The sequence below is a fragment of the Pan paniscus genome, chromosome 13 (assembly GCF_029289425.2).
Source record: "Pan paniscus chromosome 13, NHGRI_mPanPan1-v2.0_pri, whole genome shotgun sequence".
Classification (NCBI taxonomy): domain Eukaryota; kingdom Metazoa; phylum Chordata; class Mammalia; order Primates; family Hominidae; genus Pan; species Pan paniscus.
This window is the reverse complement of record NC_073262.2, coordinates 79434123-79452741: the sequence shown is the minus strand read 5'-3', so window position 1 is coordinate 79452741 and position 18619 is coordinate 79434123. Positions and strand designations below refer to the sequence as shown.

Genomic DNA, 18619 nt, shown 5'->3' with positions numbered 1-18619 from the left:
CAGGAAAGTGCTCCTCACTGTCTGTCTCAGCAGTCTGCTTCAGGGCACGCTGCTACCCACTGTGGGCAAGAAATCTGCGGAGACGCTAGAGACTTCTTGTTCCAGGGGCCCGAGGAGCTTGCTAGGAGGTCCAAGTCTTGATTGAGTGTGGCAGATGAGGAGATAGGGAGGACAGGTGAGACTCCAGCAGGGTAGAGTTCAAGGGCTGCCCTGCACCTCTTTCTTCACGTATGCTGGATACTTACACCTGTACTTGCAGTAGCAGTGCCCTTTTTATGGAGTCCATACAAACAGCAGGGCAAGAGCTCCAGCACTGTGAGCACGTTCTGCATGTTCAAGAGCCTTTCTATTGAAATACTTGGAATGAAAAAAGTTTGACTGAATTTGAAATCCATTCTCATCAAAAGAAATTTTAACATTTACATCAGTCAAAGAAAATAAAAAAGAAAAGCTCAGATTCTTTAAAGATAATTTCAACTGTTATAAATTTTTGAATGGCTGTAAAAAATGGTTTTAAATTTTTTATCACCTACTTGTGAGAACAAAGTTTCTCATCAATGGTGACTATCAAGAATTTGAAAAGATCATTAAAAAGATTTGATCAGGACTTGCTTGTAGCCATTTCAAACATAAAACTCGGTATAAAATAGTTATGTACATGGAAGCAAGCTCAACTTTCTCATTAAAATTCTTGGAAAAGATTTTATTTTGAGCTTTTACACACATTCACTATTCAATATCCATCTCTAATGCTCTTTATTTTTATTATAATAATAAAGTATAAAGAAAATGTAAATGTTTTCACTTTGTTTATACAGGTGTCCTCAAGTCCCCCCTTGAATTAGGCCATTCTTGTGTTGCTATAAAGAAATACCTGAGTCTGGATAATTTATAAAGAAAAGAGGCTTAATTCACTCACAGTTCTGCAGGCTGTACAGGAAGCAAGGCACTGGCGTCTGTTTGCCTTCTGGGGAGGCCTCAAGGAGCTTTTACTCATGGCAGAAAGCGAAGTGGGAGCAGACATCTCTCATGGCAGAGTGGGAGCAAGAGAGAGTGAGGTGGGGAGAGGTGCCACCTCTTAACCAGATCTTGCAAGTACTCACTATTGCAAGGAGAACACCAAGCCATGAGGGATCCGCTTCCCACTAGACCCCACCTCCAACACTGGGTGTTACATTTCAACATGAGATTTGGAAGGGACATCTAAACTATATCACCTCTAGTTCATTTCTGTGTGATTGGTGTACAGATATTACCATGTCATAGTTTGACTTTGAGTAGATATCAGGACACACAGATGTTAATACTGGTCAAAGAATGCTGGCTTTCTTTGACCCAATCCCACAAGTAACTTGGGCCTCCGCTATCCCACCTGTGAAATGACTGGATTAGATTAAATTATTTCAGTTACTCCAATTTCCAAGTTACTTTCAACCATCCATATACTTCTATGCATGTCAAGAATTTATTTCTTATGAAGATGCATCTTAGTAATTGATCAGTGATTTCTTGAATAACTGTAATGCAAAATGGTCTTGCTACAAACCAAAGAAACTTGGTATGCATCACACAGATAGTGGAATTGGGTATACTTTGTGATAAAAGCATTTATTAGCAGGAGAAATTTAGCCAGCACCTTGACTCCAAAGAACTCAACGTGCTATGTTAATGCCACAAGCCTATTTTTTTTTTCAAGTTAAATTCCCTGCAAGCATTTCCCTTGCTCCTCTAAGTTTGGAAAGACACATCAATTTGAAGGAAGCCACGGCATAGTAGTTCCCTTTCCCTTTGCATTCAGAAAGCATTGATGATATGGCCTGTGTTCATGTTGATTACTTTTACATTCCAACATGCCTGCCCATTGATTTCCAGCCATCTCTTTCCACCTTTGAAAACAATTATCTCAGATACCTTTTAATCAGCTCATTTGGAGTCAGAATCCTACCTTACCTACCTTCTCCTCCCCAGTTCCCTGCCCCTCTATGGACAAACACAGTTTTTTTTTTAATAAGCCAGACATATTCAACAGTCAAGAGCAGAACAGAGCTCTGGTGCAGACCTTAAAATCAACATGCTTTAGGAAGAGGTCTGGAAAAGTATATTTCTGAATATCAGAAAATGTGGAAACAGCAAAGCATTCATTTCAAAGGAAAGAATTTAAAATAACTGAGTACACATTACCCTATCAGACATGGACAGCTTTGGCACAGACCATTGAATATGTGAGTGCATGACTCCTAACTGCTTGCAGCTACTCCTAAAATTAGAAATATGTGCAGTCCAGAGAAATCTGAGCAGGAGAAAAAGTGTTATGTATCATGATGCCTCAGACCTGCCCTTTGAGAGATGTGGCCAGTCTTTCTAGGAAGATGAGCATCAAAATTTATGTAAAGAAATGATATAACATTGTCAGCACATGTGTTCCAGGGATTAGTATCAACATCACACAAAATAGGTAATACAGGGTATAAGCAAAAGTTCAAGGTTTGGTCTTCAGCTGAAGGAGAGAAAGCAAAAATCAGGAATTAGTGAGGACTTAAAAACAATGAGGTCTCTTGGGATTCGGCAGGAGCTGAAGTTACATAAATGGACCATTTAGTAAAGATGAAAGACACCATAGAAAACTATAAAATTCAAGAACTCATATTGTAAAACCATAGGAAGAAATAATTACATTTATTAAGCACCATATGTAGGGCACTGTAATAGGGTGCTTTCACACCTTGCAAGCTAAGTATGACCATAGCATCATTCCCCTTTCTAATTGATGAGGAAACCAGGACTAATAAAAATGTTAAGAAATTTGTTAAAGGTCATACAGCTGGTAAATGATCAATACCTGCTAAGCTTGGACTTGGTGTTAACTTTAGGCATAAATGTTATGGGTATGTCTATTTCTTGGCTTAAATGAGGGGAAATTCTCCAGTATCATAATATCTTCCCTACTGGCTCCATTTAATTCCACACTTATAGGTAAATTCCTTAAAGTCTTAATGATTTTGTTTTTAAAATTTCTGATCTAAATTCAATCACCCAAGGTGTGGGACATCTTAAGTAGCTCCCAGGCATTTAATCAAAAGGGACGTGTTGCTCAATGAGCTCTACCAGGAAGCCAAGAGCAAGTCCTACAGGGTTGAGGGGAATCTCCTCTGGGTTCTGGGGCTGGTTAGAGGACCACAGCAGTAGAATAGAATACCTTTTTTCCTACACTTTTTGGCTACATACTCTTTGGTTGACTCTGCATGTGACAATTTTGTAATATTTATTACAGAGAACATAGAATGACAATTCAGTCTTTAACATAATTGTTCAAAATTTGATAGTTTGTTGTTGATAGGGAATTTAAATAATAAGTTTGAAGCTCAAAGGTGCTTTTTAAACCTATCTGTGAATTTTCTCTGTAGTTATGTTCTAAGAACAGAAAATGCCCATAGGAGAAAGGGTGTTCCTGAAAGTAAACCTTCTATTTCATAATTTGTTGATGGCCAATTAGATGCAGATACAAGGCATAGATGCAGATTAAAATTCAAGGTCTTTTTCAAGGCTCAGGTGCTGTCTGCAAGAGAAAGCAGCCACCCCAGCAAGAAGACAAAGTTGCTAACTCGGCCTGGGGGCATCACTGCCCTTGCCTGTCATGGTCCTAGGGCTGCTGGCTGGCCTGGTGGGCTCAGAAAATCCTCTCCCTCTGCCTACACCTAATGACAGCTCCTTCTGATAGGCCTGCCATGAGCATCCTGACCCATTCTTACCTTCAGTAATAGGAATCTGAACCAGGCACTGTTCATTACTACTTTGACCTAGGTGTCAGAGCACCTTGACTCCCTGGCCACCTTACCCCAGGTTAGACCTGGTAAGGAAGGAGTCGGTGAGAAACTGTAACTGGGAACAGGGAGGTGGAGTGAGGGGCTGACCAGCCAGATTAGAAGGTTGACAGTCTCTAAAAGTTTTGGCCTCAGGCAAAAACTGCCAAGGAATTTACAGATATGGCATTGCCAATAAAAGGCTGAAGTGAAAAGTAACTTTTTGAAACCAATAATCACATTTTGATCAAACACAGTAGAGGAAAGACCGAATTATGTTTTCCTCTCTAGAAAAAATTACAAAATTGTGATATAAAGGGACAATCAAAGAGTATAAAGGCAAAGATGAAGGGAAACAAGCATTATAGAACTGTAATTAGGCGCTTAATTACCAAAAACTTAATGTTACTTTCCTTTCTGATTTTTTTTAAATTTGTGATATTTTTCAGTGTCTTAGTTCATTTGTATTGCTATAAAGGAATAATAGAGACTGGGTAATTAAAGAAAAAAGGTTTGTTTGGCTCATGGTTCTGCAGGTTGCCCAAGAAGCATGACACCAGCATCTGCTTCTGGTGAGAGCTTCAAGCTGTTCCCACTCATGGTGGAAGAGGAAGAGGAACCAGTTGTGCAGAGATAACAGGTGAAGGAAGAAGCACATGAGATAAAGAGGGGAGTGCCAGACTCTTTTAAATAAGCAGCTCTTATGGGAACTAATATAGAGCAAGTACTAACTCATTACTGCAAAGATTGCACCAACCATTCATGAGGGATCCACCCCATGACCCAAACACCTCTCATTAGGCCCTACCTCCAAAACTGAGGATCAAATGGAAGAGTCAGATAAACTACAGCAGTGAGTTTTATAACATTTCTGATTTGATGCAATTTCTTTTTGAAATAAATTCTCCCATGCATACCTACTTTTTAACTCATCTTTTAAAATTCTTTTTCTTAAAGAGTGACCCACAAGTTTAAGCTTTAGGTCCCATAAACCTGGATCTATCGTGGGGGCCAACCTTGGAACTTCTGCTTGACATAAAAGGCCATGCCCAGCACTCTCATGTTCTCAGAGATGGAGTCTCTGTCTAGAGGGATGTTAGGAAAAGATGCCTGGTTCAGTTTCGGGGAAAGAACAATAGACTAGAATGGGACTTCAGTTCTATTTCCAGATTCGCCTTGTTCTAATTATGTGCCCCTGGGAAGGAGGCTGTAATCCTCAGGGAAATGGGATTCTAAAAGCCTCTGCTCATCTCACAGGATGCCTTGCATTAGTATTATAATATAAATGTTAAAATCTTTGTAGAAGGCAGCTGACATAAAGGAAAATGCCATTGCTACCACTCATTGCATATTTTCCCTGGCTAGCAGCAAACTTCACAGGTTACTGGTAGCATTTTCGTCAAGTTTTATCACCTTCATATCTTGTTCACACACCAACTTTGAGACAAATTGAAAACTGACACGTTCCTTTCTAAATTTCCCCTAAGTGGTGGTGTTGGTAGTGAGGTTCCTTTTTGTTTCTTTTTATTTTTTAAATATGGGAGAAGATGTGAAAACACTCGTTTCCCTCCTTTTCCCATCTTTTTACCCTTCCTCCTCCACATCCTCGTTGTCCTCCCACTCCCTCAACAGCTCAATGCCACTGCCCTCTACTTCCTGTCAGATACTACACTCTACTTCCTGTCAGAAACTGCCCTTTACTTCTTGTCAGATACTGCCCTCTACTTCCTATGAGATATTGCCCTGTACTTTCTCTTAGTTACAGAATTGGCCATTGCCCTTGTCCAGCTCTTCCAGGGTCTTGTGGAAATATCCTGGAATTGGGCTGACATTCCACTCACCTAGACTGATTAAGAGATAATGGAGGATTAACAGAGAGTGGGGCTTGTTCAGATTTGAGGAAGGCCCCACAGTGATGAAGCCAAAGTCCTTTGTGTACCTCACTGGTCACCCAGTGAGGTCACTTAGGCTCCTCTGGTACATGAAGAAACTCCTGACCTGTATCCTCTTTCTTGCCACACCCTTACCCCACCCCAAGCTATTTTTGGCTTCTGCTATATGCAGAAAATAAGCAAATAAAAATGGGGAAATAATCTATAAGTCAATAGCTAATTAGCCACACTTTAATATCCAAGAAAGGAGAATAACACCCTCAAAGGTGTCATTAACCAAAGCGAAGGGCAATGAGTTGGTCCCTTCTGGAAATTTTCTGTATCTCTATAAATTTGTTACTCAAGGTAAATCACCAGTCTGTCTAGCCACATTTGTTAACAATGCATGTAACCCTTAACGGCATCTCGAAAGCATACTTACTCTCAATTTCGCTTCTCATTCGTTTTTATGATGCCAGAGAAATTCAGATTATATAGGCTTTCTTTGTGCTGAGATGGTAATTTTATATCACTGTAGATTAATAGCATTTTTAGTGATATTTGGTATCCCTCATTTGTCTCCTATGGTCGTAAAGATATATATTTTTTCTAATTTGGCTTTGCCAACAAATAAAAAATAAGAGTCTTTTTCTGTTGAATGAGGGAAAAAGTCATTCTGATCATGAAGAATTATTCTCTTTTAACATACCCACAATCCACCATCTAATTGTTTTGGTTATTGCAGCAATACAGTTTCTACAAAAATGTGTGTGTGCATGAGTGCATATATGCAGTCTGGCCTGCAGAAGATTTTCTCCTTTTTGCTACTTGATCTTTGAGTTCTCATTACTGAGAACTCTGTTATAGCTTGTTCATCTAGGTACTCCTGTTTAGGAAGATGTAAACTTTCCCTTCCTTCCCCTTCCTCTCCCTTGATCCTAGAGTTTTACAGATATTTTTACTTTGTGAACATATTGATATTTCTGGAATTCTATTCTGGGAACTGATTCTGCAGTGCTCACAGGAACAAGTACCCATTCCAGGGATGGTTATTATGAAACAGAAAGGCAGTCAGACTCGGTTTAGCTATCAGCTTTTAAGAGCTTCCTCCATCTGCTAAAATGTGCACCGCAAAGTTGCACATAAAATGCTGATTAGTATCTCAGTGCAGATTCATATAATGATCCACTTTCTCCTGGTTTACACCACACTCTCCTAAGTACCTATTCACCTGTTCTATTGGAAAATTTTAATCATCTCTCTGACATTAGCTTGGCAATTTCAGCGGCCACTTCACAATCTTTCAAAGTCTTTCTGCTCCATTTCATTCCTATTTCTTTTCTGCTTGTGTTAATTATTTTTGCAGCCAGCATACATGTTTGTCAATAATGCATTACGTTTTCCATGTGTCAGTTCTTCAGCCCATCAAAGAACCCTGCTTTTACATTCTGAGTCTATTTTCTCCTTTCCCGACTCAGCTGATTTTGCTCTGGGCCTGCCTCTGCTCCTCATTCCAAATCCATCAGTAGTTGCATGAAACTTGGTAACTGCAAGGCAGTCCCCAATTTAATTGGGTCTAGTTCTCCACAGAGCATTACGTCTGGGCCTACAGCGGGCTGCAAGTTGTCCAACAGCCTGTACTACTTTGATAACTGAGGTGCCTTAAATGTCCTCACTTCTGGGATACCCACTTCTGGAATGTGCACAAGACAGTTCTCCTGTCTTGAATCAAGGGCCAGGAGGTAAGTCCCTCCTTAAGCCCGAGGATCATGAAAATCTCTCCTGACCCCACTAACTTCATTCCCAAACATGATGTCTTTGCTTAATGAAAAAGCCTTCTCTCACTAAAGAAACCCCTAGCACGACTAAAAGAAACTCCTAGCATAGTGGTAGGTACACTCCAAAGCCCTATGAATACTTACACAATTGAATGTGATAAAAATGCTTAGGATCCACAAGCTCCCTGGGCTGTTTTGGAGGATGTGGAGGGGATGAATGTTGCTCAATTTTAAAATATCAGTACCGTTCTTCCCTCTGTCCCAGCATAACCTATTCTTGGGAATTTTCTAATGGTTACCACTTCCTTTTTCATGATTAGTGTCAAGGTTAGCAACAAGCTGTTATAATTCCAAGACTGCTTTTGCAGTTGCTTCTGAGAATCACTGACTAGTTCCCTCTCACAGGCCAAGGAAACGCCATTTTACTTCTCAGAATGAATGCTCCTTTGGTGAAGGGCACATAAAGGGAAGTTTCTTTTCTTGTTTGCTTTTGTTTAGAATTCCCTCCGGGGTTACACACATCATCCTGTTCTAATTCCCTGGCTTCTTGGGGAAACACTGAGGCCATGACAGGAAGAGAAGGGACACAGGCCCCAAGCTCACGGACGGGGAGATGGCATGAGGGTCCTCTGCATCTGGGCTGCCCCATTTTGTTTTCTCGTTGGCCCAAGTTAGTCATTCACGTGCACCGGAATCGTCCAAGTCCCACACACTGACCCTTGGTAAGATTCCATTTCTTACTTCCCTTAACTATGACTGTCATTTGCCAGCTCCTTCTGATATTTTTAACTGCTTGCCATCACTTGGAAGCCCTTCCTTCATCTCCATGCTGAAAGAGACTGCTGGAAATGTCTGGGCATGGAAAACAGAAATGTGGCAAATGAGAATGTAAGGAGGAGTAGGAATACAGACTTGGACTGGCAAATAATACTAATGCCAATCCTGCATGCTTAAGGTGTGTAGATAATCAGAAATTTCTTTCGTTGTTAGCCCTTTTCTAATAATCACTACAGACAATAATTTTCTTCTAACTGTCCCACAAATAACATTGCTTTTTAACTGTTGTTCTGCCTACTCTCTGGCAGTCATGCTAATAAGCAAAGGAACTGGCAAAGACCTGCTAAAGGGACAAGAAGAAAGGGAAAATGAAGTCATGTTTTATTCATCATTCAGATATTCACCTCATTATTTGATCTATTAATAGAAAATTGAGGCTTTTTCCTCTCTTGTGGGTATCCTATCTCTTTATTTTTAGATCTTCTTGGAAATACCTTTCTGAAACTTGAAGATCCCCCCTAGATATTATTTTCCAGGATGAAAGGCCTCTACCAGAGTCTTTAATGTGCAATAATGAGAAGACGAAACATTATTGTGTTTCCTCTGGACTCTTGTGTTTGAACTTGATCCAGGATTGACACTGGGCAGCTCACCTTTCCCACATCATGGTTAGCTCTAAGTCAGGCTAAGAAATTACCTTCCCTGGCCACTCCCTGCTTTGTCCAGTTAAATAAAAATGAATTTTTCGTTTTATTTAGTTAACTCCATGGGCCACGGTAAGCTAAAGAAAAGTAGATGTATGAGAGGAAACGTTGGCAAATTCTCTGTACTTATTTAGAGCACAGGAAAGATCCATAATTAACCATGCTTTGGGAAAATACTTCCTTGGAATGGTCATAGTGAAGGGTTTGGTTTAAAAAAAGTTGAGGGTTGGGGGCTTCTACATCACATCCTCCGCTACATTTTTTTAAAAATTAAGATTTCTATAATTTTTTTTTAGAAATTAAGGCTTCTATAAAATTCATGTAATTTTAACCAGGGATAATCTCACTCAGTTTCCACGTGTGTGAAATGGGGATTATGATAGTACCTTTTCTCTGGCTTTCTGGGACTACTTTATATAACATTTGGAAGAGTACCTCTCCAATTATCATGCTGTACACCTTGAATATATACAATTTTTGTGTCAGTTACACCTCAATAAAGCTGGAGGGAAACCCTCATTTCCATAGTAAAAATAAGTACCTAGCACACAACTAATATTCTAGTCTATAATTCTATAAATGTTAGCAATTATTATTATCAACTAATAAAATTCTCAATTACCCTTATACCGTATGACCCTTTGGGGGAGAGGACTAATAGTCCATGAATAGTATGGAATCTGCATGTACAGAGTTTTAGAAACTTTTGTTTTCACTGCTGCGTTTTAAAATAGATTACTTATCAGAAAAGAAAAGCTATTTTCAATATTATTTTAAAATGGGAAGACCTGCCTGCAACACCAGTCCTTCATTCCTGCAAGGCAACAATGAGCTAGAGCTGAAAGGCCTTTTTAAAAAATAGGGTGTGTCTCACCAGTTTGCAAAATCCCCCAGCGTCCTCCATGCAGCTACTTCGCTCATTTACGCATCTGCATTTCCCTCTCCTGTCTTATACTCTACCAAGTATTTTCATATAGGCTCATCTCTCTTGTTTTACACAAACAATGAGACAAGAGGTTAGGCAATACTATCTAAATTTTACAGTTGAGAAAATTAATAAAAGGTTAAAGGAATTTTATAATAAAATGGTGCACAGTGAGTCACTCGGGACAGCGACTAAAATCCAGACCACCCTCATCTCCAATATTGTGCTGCTTCCCAAACCATATGAACAAACTCCTTCCTCAAATTTCATTAGAAATGATTTGTCCTCTGTCAATTGCATCCAGTGTTCTTTGCTGTGATTTTAAGCAGCAGGACAACATGATGCGCCAGTTTTAAATAGTAAGTTAAAATGTGACCTAAGGTGTTTGAGGCAGCGTCCTCTCCACTCTACTAATAATCAGGGCAGTTTCTAATTATTTGCATGGAAGTTGGCTCCCAAGATAATTCAGTGTCCGTGTGGCTCCATTTCACCTCTACTTATTTCCATTACCTTGCATATTAGCTATGTCAAGTTGATGGGCCTGCTGTTCCCCAGGGTGGCTATTATAAATACTGGTGCTACAGTGAAATGCTTCCAGTCTTCTGGAACCTCATTTGAACTAAGCAAGTTCTCCATAATGATCATTAATGATATATTGCTTGCATAAAGATGCTGGATATTAATCTTTTGTTTACTTTCTTTATGCCATCAGACTTTTAAAATGTTCTTTGTAATGTGAGTTAACTGTTGACCAGGAGTAGCTTCTCCATTGGGGACTGAATGACTTTTTATAGCTGACAATTTACTATGGCAGGTAAAGGAGCTATCTTAGACCCCTGCCTGAAAAATCCACTTCTCTTGGCAGATATGGCTGCCTAGAGCTCTTGTAGCTAAAATAGCATTAATGCCTATGTACAAAACTTCATCTGAGTCTCTTTTCAAGTCTGCAAAGACTGTCAGCTGCCTAAGTGTCATAAATTTGGGACTGGAGCTTGTTTTGTGCCAGGAATTTCCTGCAAGGTGACTGGGATGAGTCTAGTCACCAACCCTTGAAGGAGGGGCATTGTGGGTGCTGGATAAATTATGTTCCTTTCTCACAGGACCTAGATTTGGTCCATGCTGATGAGTCTGAGAGTTCATCTGGTCTGGATCCTTCCACAAATTCCCTTCTGTTGAGACCCAGATTTCAAGTGCTACATTAAATCTAAGAGAATCCTCTAAGGCTTAAGATAAGCTTTTCTTCCAATTTTGAATTGGATGGGAGAAATGCCTGCAGCTTGGTTTAGTTTGCCCTTATATCATGGGACTGGACTAGAAATAGATGAGCATCTGTGCGGGAAATAACGATGATACTCTCTGTGGCACAGCATCACTGAGCTTGAGCTCAAGAACATGATAGACCTGGATTTGAATCTCTGCTTGTCACCTACTAGCTATGAAACTTTAGGAAGGTTTCTTAAACTCTCTTTAAGATTTAGTTTTCTGGCCAGGCATGGTGGCTCAGGCTTGTAATCCCAGCACTTTGGGAGGACAAGGCCGGCAGATTGCTTGAGGTCAGGAGTTCCAGACCAGCCTGGCCAACATGGTGAAACCCCATTTCCATCAAAAATACAAAAATTAGCTGGATGCCTGTAATCCTAGCTACTCAGGAGGCTGAGGCAGGAGAATTACTTGAACCCAGGAGGCAGAGGTTGGCAGTTAGCCAAGATTGTGTCACTGCACTCCAGCCTGGGAGACAAAGTGAGACTCTGTCTCAAAAAAAAAAAAAAAGACTTAGTTTTCTGTTTGTTTAATAGGAATGCTAACAGTAGTCACTTCATAGGATTGTTGTGAGGATTAAATGACAAGATATACATAAAACTTTAAGCCCACAGTGCAGTACAAAGCAAGAGCTCAGTACAAAGTACAAAGGTGTAATATTTATTTATTTTATTATTATTATTATTTGAACCCACATAGGTCTCAGCTGTATGGAGTCCCTTTCTAATTTTACTCATCCTGAAAAAGAGAGGGTGTTTGTAGGCTGTCGCCATGTGTCTATTCCTGCACTACCTGACTTTGTGATCAGCAGTTAGAATGTAATAGAGGTAAAGAAGATCTTGCTGGATTTAGTTATGAGCAGGATGAGGAAATGGCCCTATGCCAAAACTGTAAATTTACCAGAAATCTGTTACAGTAAGGAATGCACATTAAAATATATTAGAAGCAGACATGCTGATGATATGTAAGCTCATATCTGAGGAAGATGTGGAGCAGCTCGTGGGTAAACATAGACACCAAAGCCACCAAGGTGGGGATGACATGGTCTGGGGACACAAGGAGGTTTGTTAGGACCATGGTTGTCAATGTAATTGCCACTGTCCTTGAAATTCTTATCCTCTCTCAAAGTACTTTTTATTGTATTATTGTATTTTTTTGAGACAGGGCATTGTTCTATCATGCAGGCTGGAGTACAGTGATGCAATCACAGCTCACCATAGTCTCAGCCTTCCAGGCTTAAGCAATTCTCCCACCTTAGCCTCTCAAGTAGTTAAGACTACAAGCACACAGCATGACATCTGACTAATTTTTCTGTTATTCTTTGGGGTTTTTTTTTTTTTTGTAGAGACAGGGTCTCATGATGTTGCCCAGGCTAATCTCAAACTCCTGGCCTCAAGTGATCCACCTCAGTTTCCCTAAAAATGTGCTGGGATTATAGGTGTGAGCCACCACTCTGGCCATAGATACCTATGGCAATGTTTGCTGCCATCATCCTATTCTTGTTCTAATTCATCTCTCCACACTGCTGCCAGAGTGGGCTTTATAGAACACAACCCTAATCATGCCATTTCTCTGCTTAGTGGTCTTAGCTTGTCCCCATGGCTTACCCAATTAAGTTTAGTGGTCAGAATCAAAAGGATAATCCCCTAGACCTATGCACCATTGTCAATCCCTTCATCCCTGAATCCAGAGGAAGCTGGTGGTCCCACACTAGAGGACAGTGCTAGGAAGAAGCTGGAAAACTCAAGGAATGCTTTTCACCACATCCTCTAAGCATTCCCCCAGGGGTCCAACTGAAAAAAGCTTAAGGGAAAGACACACACGAGTTTTCCCTCTTGCCTGGAGACTAAATATCTTCACAACAAGGAAATGTTTGTGGCTTTATATACCTGAAAAGCTGTTCAATCCCTGTGTTAGTCCATTTTCACACTGCTGATAAAGACATACCCAAGACTGGGCAACTTACAAAGGAAAGAGGTTTAACAGACTTACAGTTCCATGTGGCTAGGGAGGCCTCACAATCATGGCAGAAGGCGAAAGGCACTTCTTCCATGGTGGCGGCAAGAGAGAGAGCTTGTGCAGGGAAACTCCCATTTTTAAAAACATCACATCTTGTGAAACTTATTCACTATCATGAGAGTGGCACATGAAAGACCTGCCCTCATGATTCAATTATCTCCCACTGGGTACCTCCCACAACACGTGGGAATTATGGGAACTACAAGATGAGATTTTGGTGGGGACACAGAGCCAAACCTTATCATTCCATACTTGGCCCCTCCCAAATCTCATGTCCTCACATTTCAAAACAAATCAGACCTTCCCAAAAGTCCCCCAAAGTCTTACTCATTTCAGCATTAACTCAAAAGTCCATAGTACAAAGTCTCATCTGAGACAAGGCAAATCCCTTCTGCCTATGAGCCTGCAAAATCAAAAGCAAGTTAGTTACCTCCTAGATACAATGGAGGTACAGGCATTGGTTAAATACAGCTGTTCAAAATCGGAGAAATTGGCCAAAACAAAGGGGCTACAGGCACCATGCAAGCCTGAAATCCAGCAAGGAAGTCAAATCTTAAAGCTCCAAAATGATCTCCTTTGACTCCATGTCTCACATCCAGGTGACACTGTTACAAGAGGTGGGCTCACACAGCAGAGGGCAGCTCTGCCCCTGTGGCTTTGCAGGGTACAGCCCCAACTCCCGGCTGCTTTCATGGGCTGGCACTGAGTGTCTGCAGCTTTTCCAGGCACACAGTGCAAGCTGTCAGTGGATCTACTTTTCTGGTGTCTAGAGGACGTTGGCCCTCTTCTCACAGCTCCATTAGGTGGTGCCCCAGTAGGGACTCTGTGTGGGGGCTCTGACCCCACATTTCCCTTCTGTATTGCCCTAGCAGAGGTTCTCCATGAGGGCCCTGGCCCTGCAGCAAACTTCTGCCTGGACATCCAGGCATTCCCACACATCCTCTGAAATCTAGGCAAGATTCCCAAACCTCAATTCTTGACTTCTGTGTAACTGCGGGCTCAACACCATGTGGAAGCTGCCAAGGTTTGGGGCTTTCACCCTCTAAAGCAACAGCTGTACCTTGGCCCCTTTTAGTCATGGCTGGAGCAGCTGGGATACAGGGCACCAAGTCCCTAGACTGCACACAGAAGAATGACCCTGGGCTCAGCCCATGAAACCATTTTTTCCTCCTAAATCTCTGGGCCTGTGATGGGAGGAGCTGTGGCAAAGGTCTCTCTGACATGCCCTGGAGATATTTTCCCCATTGTCTTGGTGATCAACATTCACCTCCTTGTTACTTATGCAAATTTCCACAGCCAGCTTGAATTTCTCCTCAGAAAATAGGATTTTCTTTTCTACTGCATTGTCAGGGTACAAATTTTTCAAACTTTTATGCTGTTTCCCTTTTAAAACTGAATGCCTTTAACAGCACCCAAATCACCTCTTGAATGCTTTGCTGCTTAAATAATTTCTTCTGCCAGATACCCTAAATCATCTTTCTCAAGTTCAAAGTTCCACAAATCTTTAGGACAGGGCAAAATGCCACCAGTCTCTTTGCTAAAACATAACAAGAGCCACCTTTGCTCCAGTTCCCAACAAGTTCCTCATCTCCATCTGACACCACCTCAATCTGGACCTTGTTATTCTTATCACTGTCGGCATTTTCGTCAAAGCCACTCAACAAGTCTCTAGAGAGTTCCAAACTTTCAGACATTTTCCTGTCTTCTTCTGAGCCCTCCAAACTGTTTTAACCTCTGCCTGTTACCCAGTTCCAAAGTTGCTTCCACATTTTTGGGTATCTTTTCATCAGCATCACTCTACTGGTACCAATTTACTGTATTAGTCCATTTTCACACTGCTGATAAAGACATACCTGAGACTGGGCAATTTACAAAATAAAGAGGTTTAATGGACTTACAGTTCCACATGGCTCGGGAGGCCTCACAATCATGGCAGAAGGTGAAAGGCACTTCTTACATGGGAGCAGCAAGAGAGGGAGCTTGTGCAGGGAAACTCCCATTTTTTTAAACCATCTGATCTCATGAGACTTATTCATTATCAGGAGAACAGCACAGGAAAGACCCACCCCATGATTCAGTAATCTCCCACTGGCTCCCTCCCACAACACGTGGGAATTATGGGAGCTACAAGATGAGATTTGGGTGGGGACACAGAGCCAAACCATATCAATCCTTAATGTTGATTCTGGGGTCTTCCAGAAGAGTCGCTACAGAGGACTTGGGACTCAGTTTTTCCAACTGATTACCATCTCTTTTTGGAATGATGTCTTCCTCTCTGCTGCCTCCATGTGTCTGACTTAACAGTCTTCTGCTTTTTCTTTAAATGCATACCTGATGATCTGATTGGCATAATCTGTGTGATTCATAGGGAAGCCTCAATTACATATAGCTTTTTAGTGTTCCATGTGTAAATGGGAGTTGAGACTGCTCACCTTCAGAGTTTTTAGAAAAACTGAGTTGTCCCTTGACAATTACAAAAACAACTATTTTTTCAAACCTAAGGGGCTTCACTCAAAGTCAATACAGGTAATTTGGCTGAGGTAGCAGGTACAGGTCCTCCTGTTCTTCCCCACTGTTTTCAATTTCTTGGCTCCCACATCAGCAAGCTAGAGGACTCTGCCTCTCTGCTGGGAATTTAGGAGATTGCCCGGGAAGGCCACTGTGGTAATGATGGTGGCAGCAGCCTTTCTCTAGACATTACACTTTGCTCCATATGTGGCTATCATTATATGACATGTTCCCATTTTAATAACCCAAACCAAGAAAGATACATTATGTTCAGCTCTTCCCCAATACTTATCTCACAAAGAAGTATAGGTTGGGAAAACATTTATATTTTTAAAATCAGTGATCTCTGTGCATTGAGATTTACCTAACTGACACAGATCAGTAAACTTTTGGCCTCTGGTTTTGGATTAAGCCAAAGCACCTTGGCTTATGGCATACAGAAGATGCCAGGAAGCCTGAGGGTCCTCTGAGAGAGTTAACTGCTCTAGTACCAGCTACCTGTCAGAGGCTTTATTTACCACAATTTATAAAATACTTTGTCTTAAGCATTCAATGAAAATGGGTATGTTAATTCCATATCATGACAGGCATTTCATGAAGACACAGAAAATAACTTTTAATATTTCTCCTTATGAAAGAAGAGGGTTTGTGAGATAGTAAAAATTCTTCAGCTCCTTGCTGGAAATGAGAAAACTCAATGAGAAACTCAATCTACAGACAAGATTCCCATCTCTACAACTATTAGCTTCTAAGTCCTATCAGTTAAGAATCTAACAACACGTTTGGTTTCTAAAATTACTGACCTATGTTCCAAATCAGTTTTTTAAACAGAAAACGATTTCACTCCCATCAACCTTGTTGGTCACTGGAGAGATGGCTTGAGAAATGCCTGCCATCAAACTTGTACTCAGCAGCATATTTCCTATTAAATTAGCAGCATGAAAAACAAAAATAGAAGTTAGTGATTTCCTACAGCCCCTAAACCGCTTTATTCTTCCAACAGAAATGTTGCAGCACATTACTCCAAAATGTAGACTAGGACCCTTGGGTATTTTACAAGTGAACAATGGCTGAGACATTTAATTTAAGAAACACAGCTAGCTAAGCACTTATTTATTTGAGCAAAAATTTCAGAGGGCTTTTATCATGCTTGCACAAGATCCAGATATCTGAAGACTCTGTAAATCCATAAATACCCTCTGGCATGATGGGCCATTATGGCTCTTAAAGACTCATTGCTGTCTATAGGATCAAATGTGTGCTTCATGCGGAAGCCGGGGAGGAAGATTTATATGTCGACCATTCCAAATCAAATCTCTATTTAAAACTCACTGTCTTGGGAAAGAACCTCAAACTATTTTTGCCTGCTGGTATGAAGCATTAAGTTTCCTGCAGAGAGTCCTAGTAACATTTCAATTCCCCAAGCTCACATCTGTACACACCTGCAACCAAATCTCTTCCCTTTTTTTCTCCCTGGGGGATGGAACTCAGCTTAGTAGATAAGTCTCATGGGCTCAGACCTACTACTTAAATCAGATTTGACCAGTGTCACATAAATCACTTAATCTTTTGGAGAGATGAGTGTTGGAATGAAGAGAGAAATTTCTTTCCAAAGGTCATTTCTGTTTTGCTCATGACCAGAAGGAGAAGCAGGGCAGTGCCGCCTCATTAAAGAAACAGAAAAAGCTTCCAGAAGCCGGGAGTGTTAAGCAATGTCATGTGGGCGGGAAAGGTTAGAGAGGATAAGAAATCTGAAAAGAACCTTGGGTGCCAACCTTTTCCCATTTCTTACTCCAAGAGGTCATTTGGTCTTGTTGATTCTATCTCTACCATGTTTTCAAACTTGACCCCTCCTTTCCATTGGTTCTCCTGTAGCCTCAGTCCAGGCCATCATCATCCCAGCCCGGGACTATTTGCTCTCCGTTTGCTTCACGTGGCTGAGAGCAATATCTCTGTTATTTGTACAACTGATTGTATGTCAAGCCTGGTTCTCCTCACTTGGAAAGTGTTTCTTCCACTATCCTGTCCTCCCCAACCCCAGACTTCCTGTTGTTTCCTGAAAGCATCTCAGCTCATTCCTATTCCCCTCTGCTTAGAACATCCTCTTATATCCCTGCCCTTACTGTATTTTACTCTGTCACCTTAAAAAAAATGAATACCAGCATGTGATGTTGTTTAAGGCCTTATGAACAGGTTTCTCTTTGTTCCTCAATGTCACCACTTTTCTACAAGCACAAAACCTTCCCGTTTGTACCATCACATGTTGAGACCCTGTAGAACCTCTGGTGTCTAAAGACCTTCAACTGGCTTTGGCAAAATCTCTGGGGTCACAACCCAGGTTGTCCTGACTTTGGTTTCCACACTAATAGTCAACATTTACCCGCAGGGCCCCTTTCCCCACTTCCTCTGTCTTTATACCTACATGTAGCATAACAGCTGTGGCCCACCTTTTACCACACCCAACAGCTACTGGGTAAGCACCCATGCAATTCTCGTCACTTATTGCCACCAGGCCAACTTCTAGAATGGTCTCTGATTTGCTCTCCCACACCCACCACTTGCCTCTGCTTATCCCAAAAGATTCCCATCCTTTGGCTGAGGATCCTTAGTGATGGAAAATCTTGTGATATTAGGTGAAGAGTGAGTCCAATCTAATTTCATTTCTCACCACCTGTATGTCCTCTACCCTCACTATGCCTTCCCCTAATTTTTTTCTTTTATGTGCTTTCTGATGCTTTTCTATGATGCTCCAAAGAGAGTCTCATTTCCCTCTGCTCCTCTCTACAGCTCTAGTTCATTCATCCTTGCCTACAGAGTTATTATTTGTAAGAATAGCTAAAAATGATTGAGTCCTTACTGTAAGCCAGGCCATGTACTTTTATGTGGATTATCTCATTGATTCTTCATGACGGTTTTATAAGGAAAGCACTACCGTTTTCATGCCCACTTTATAGTGTGGAGAACTGAGGCTTAAAGG

General features: G+C 41.1%; 1 long non-coding RNA gene across 3 annotated transcripts in view; it reads right to left on the bottom strand.

The window, feature by feature from the left end:
• The window catches only part of LOC134728732 (uncharacterized), a 186201-nt gene that overhangs the window by 36390 nt on the left and 131192 nt on the right, over positions 1-18619 (bottom strand). The gene's annotated exons all lie outside the window — the stretch shown is intronic.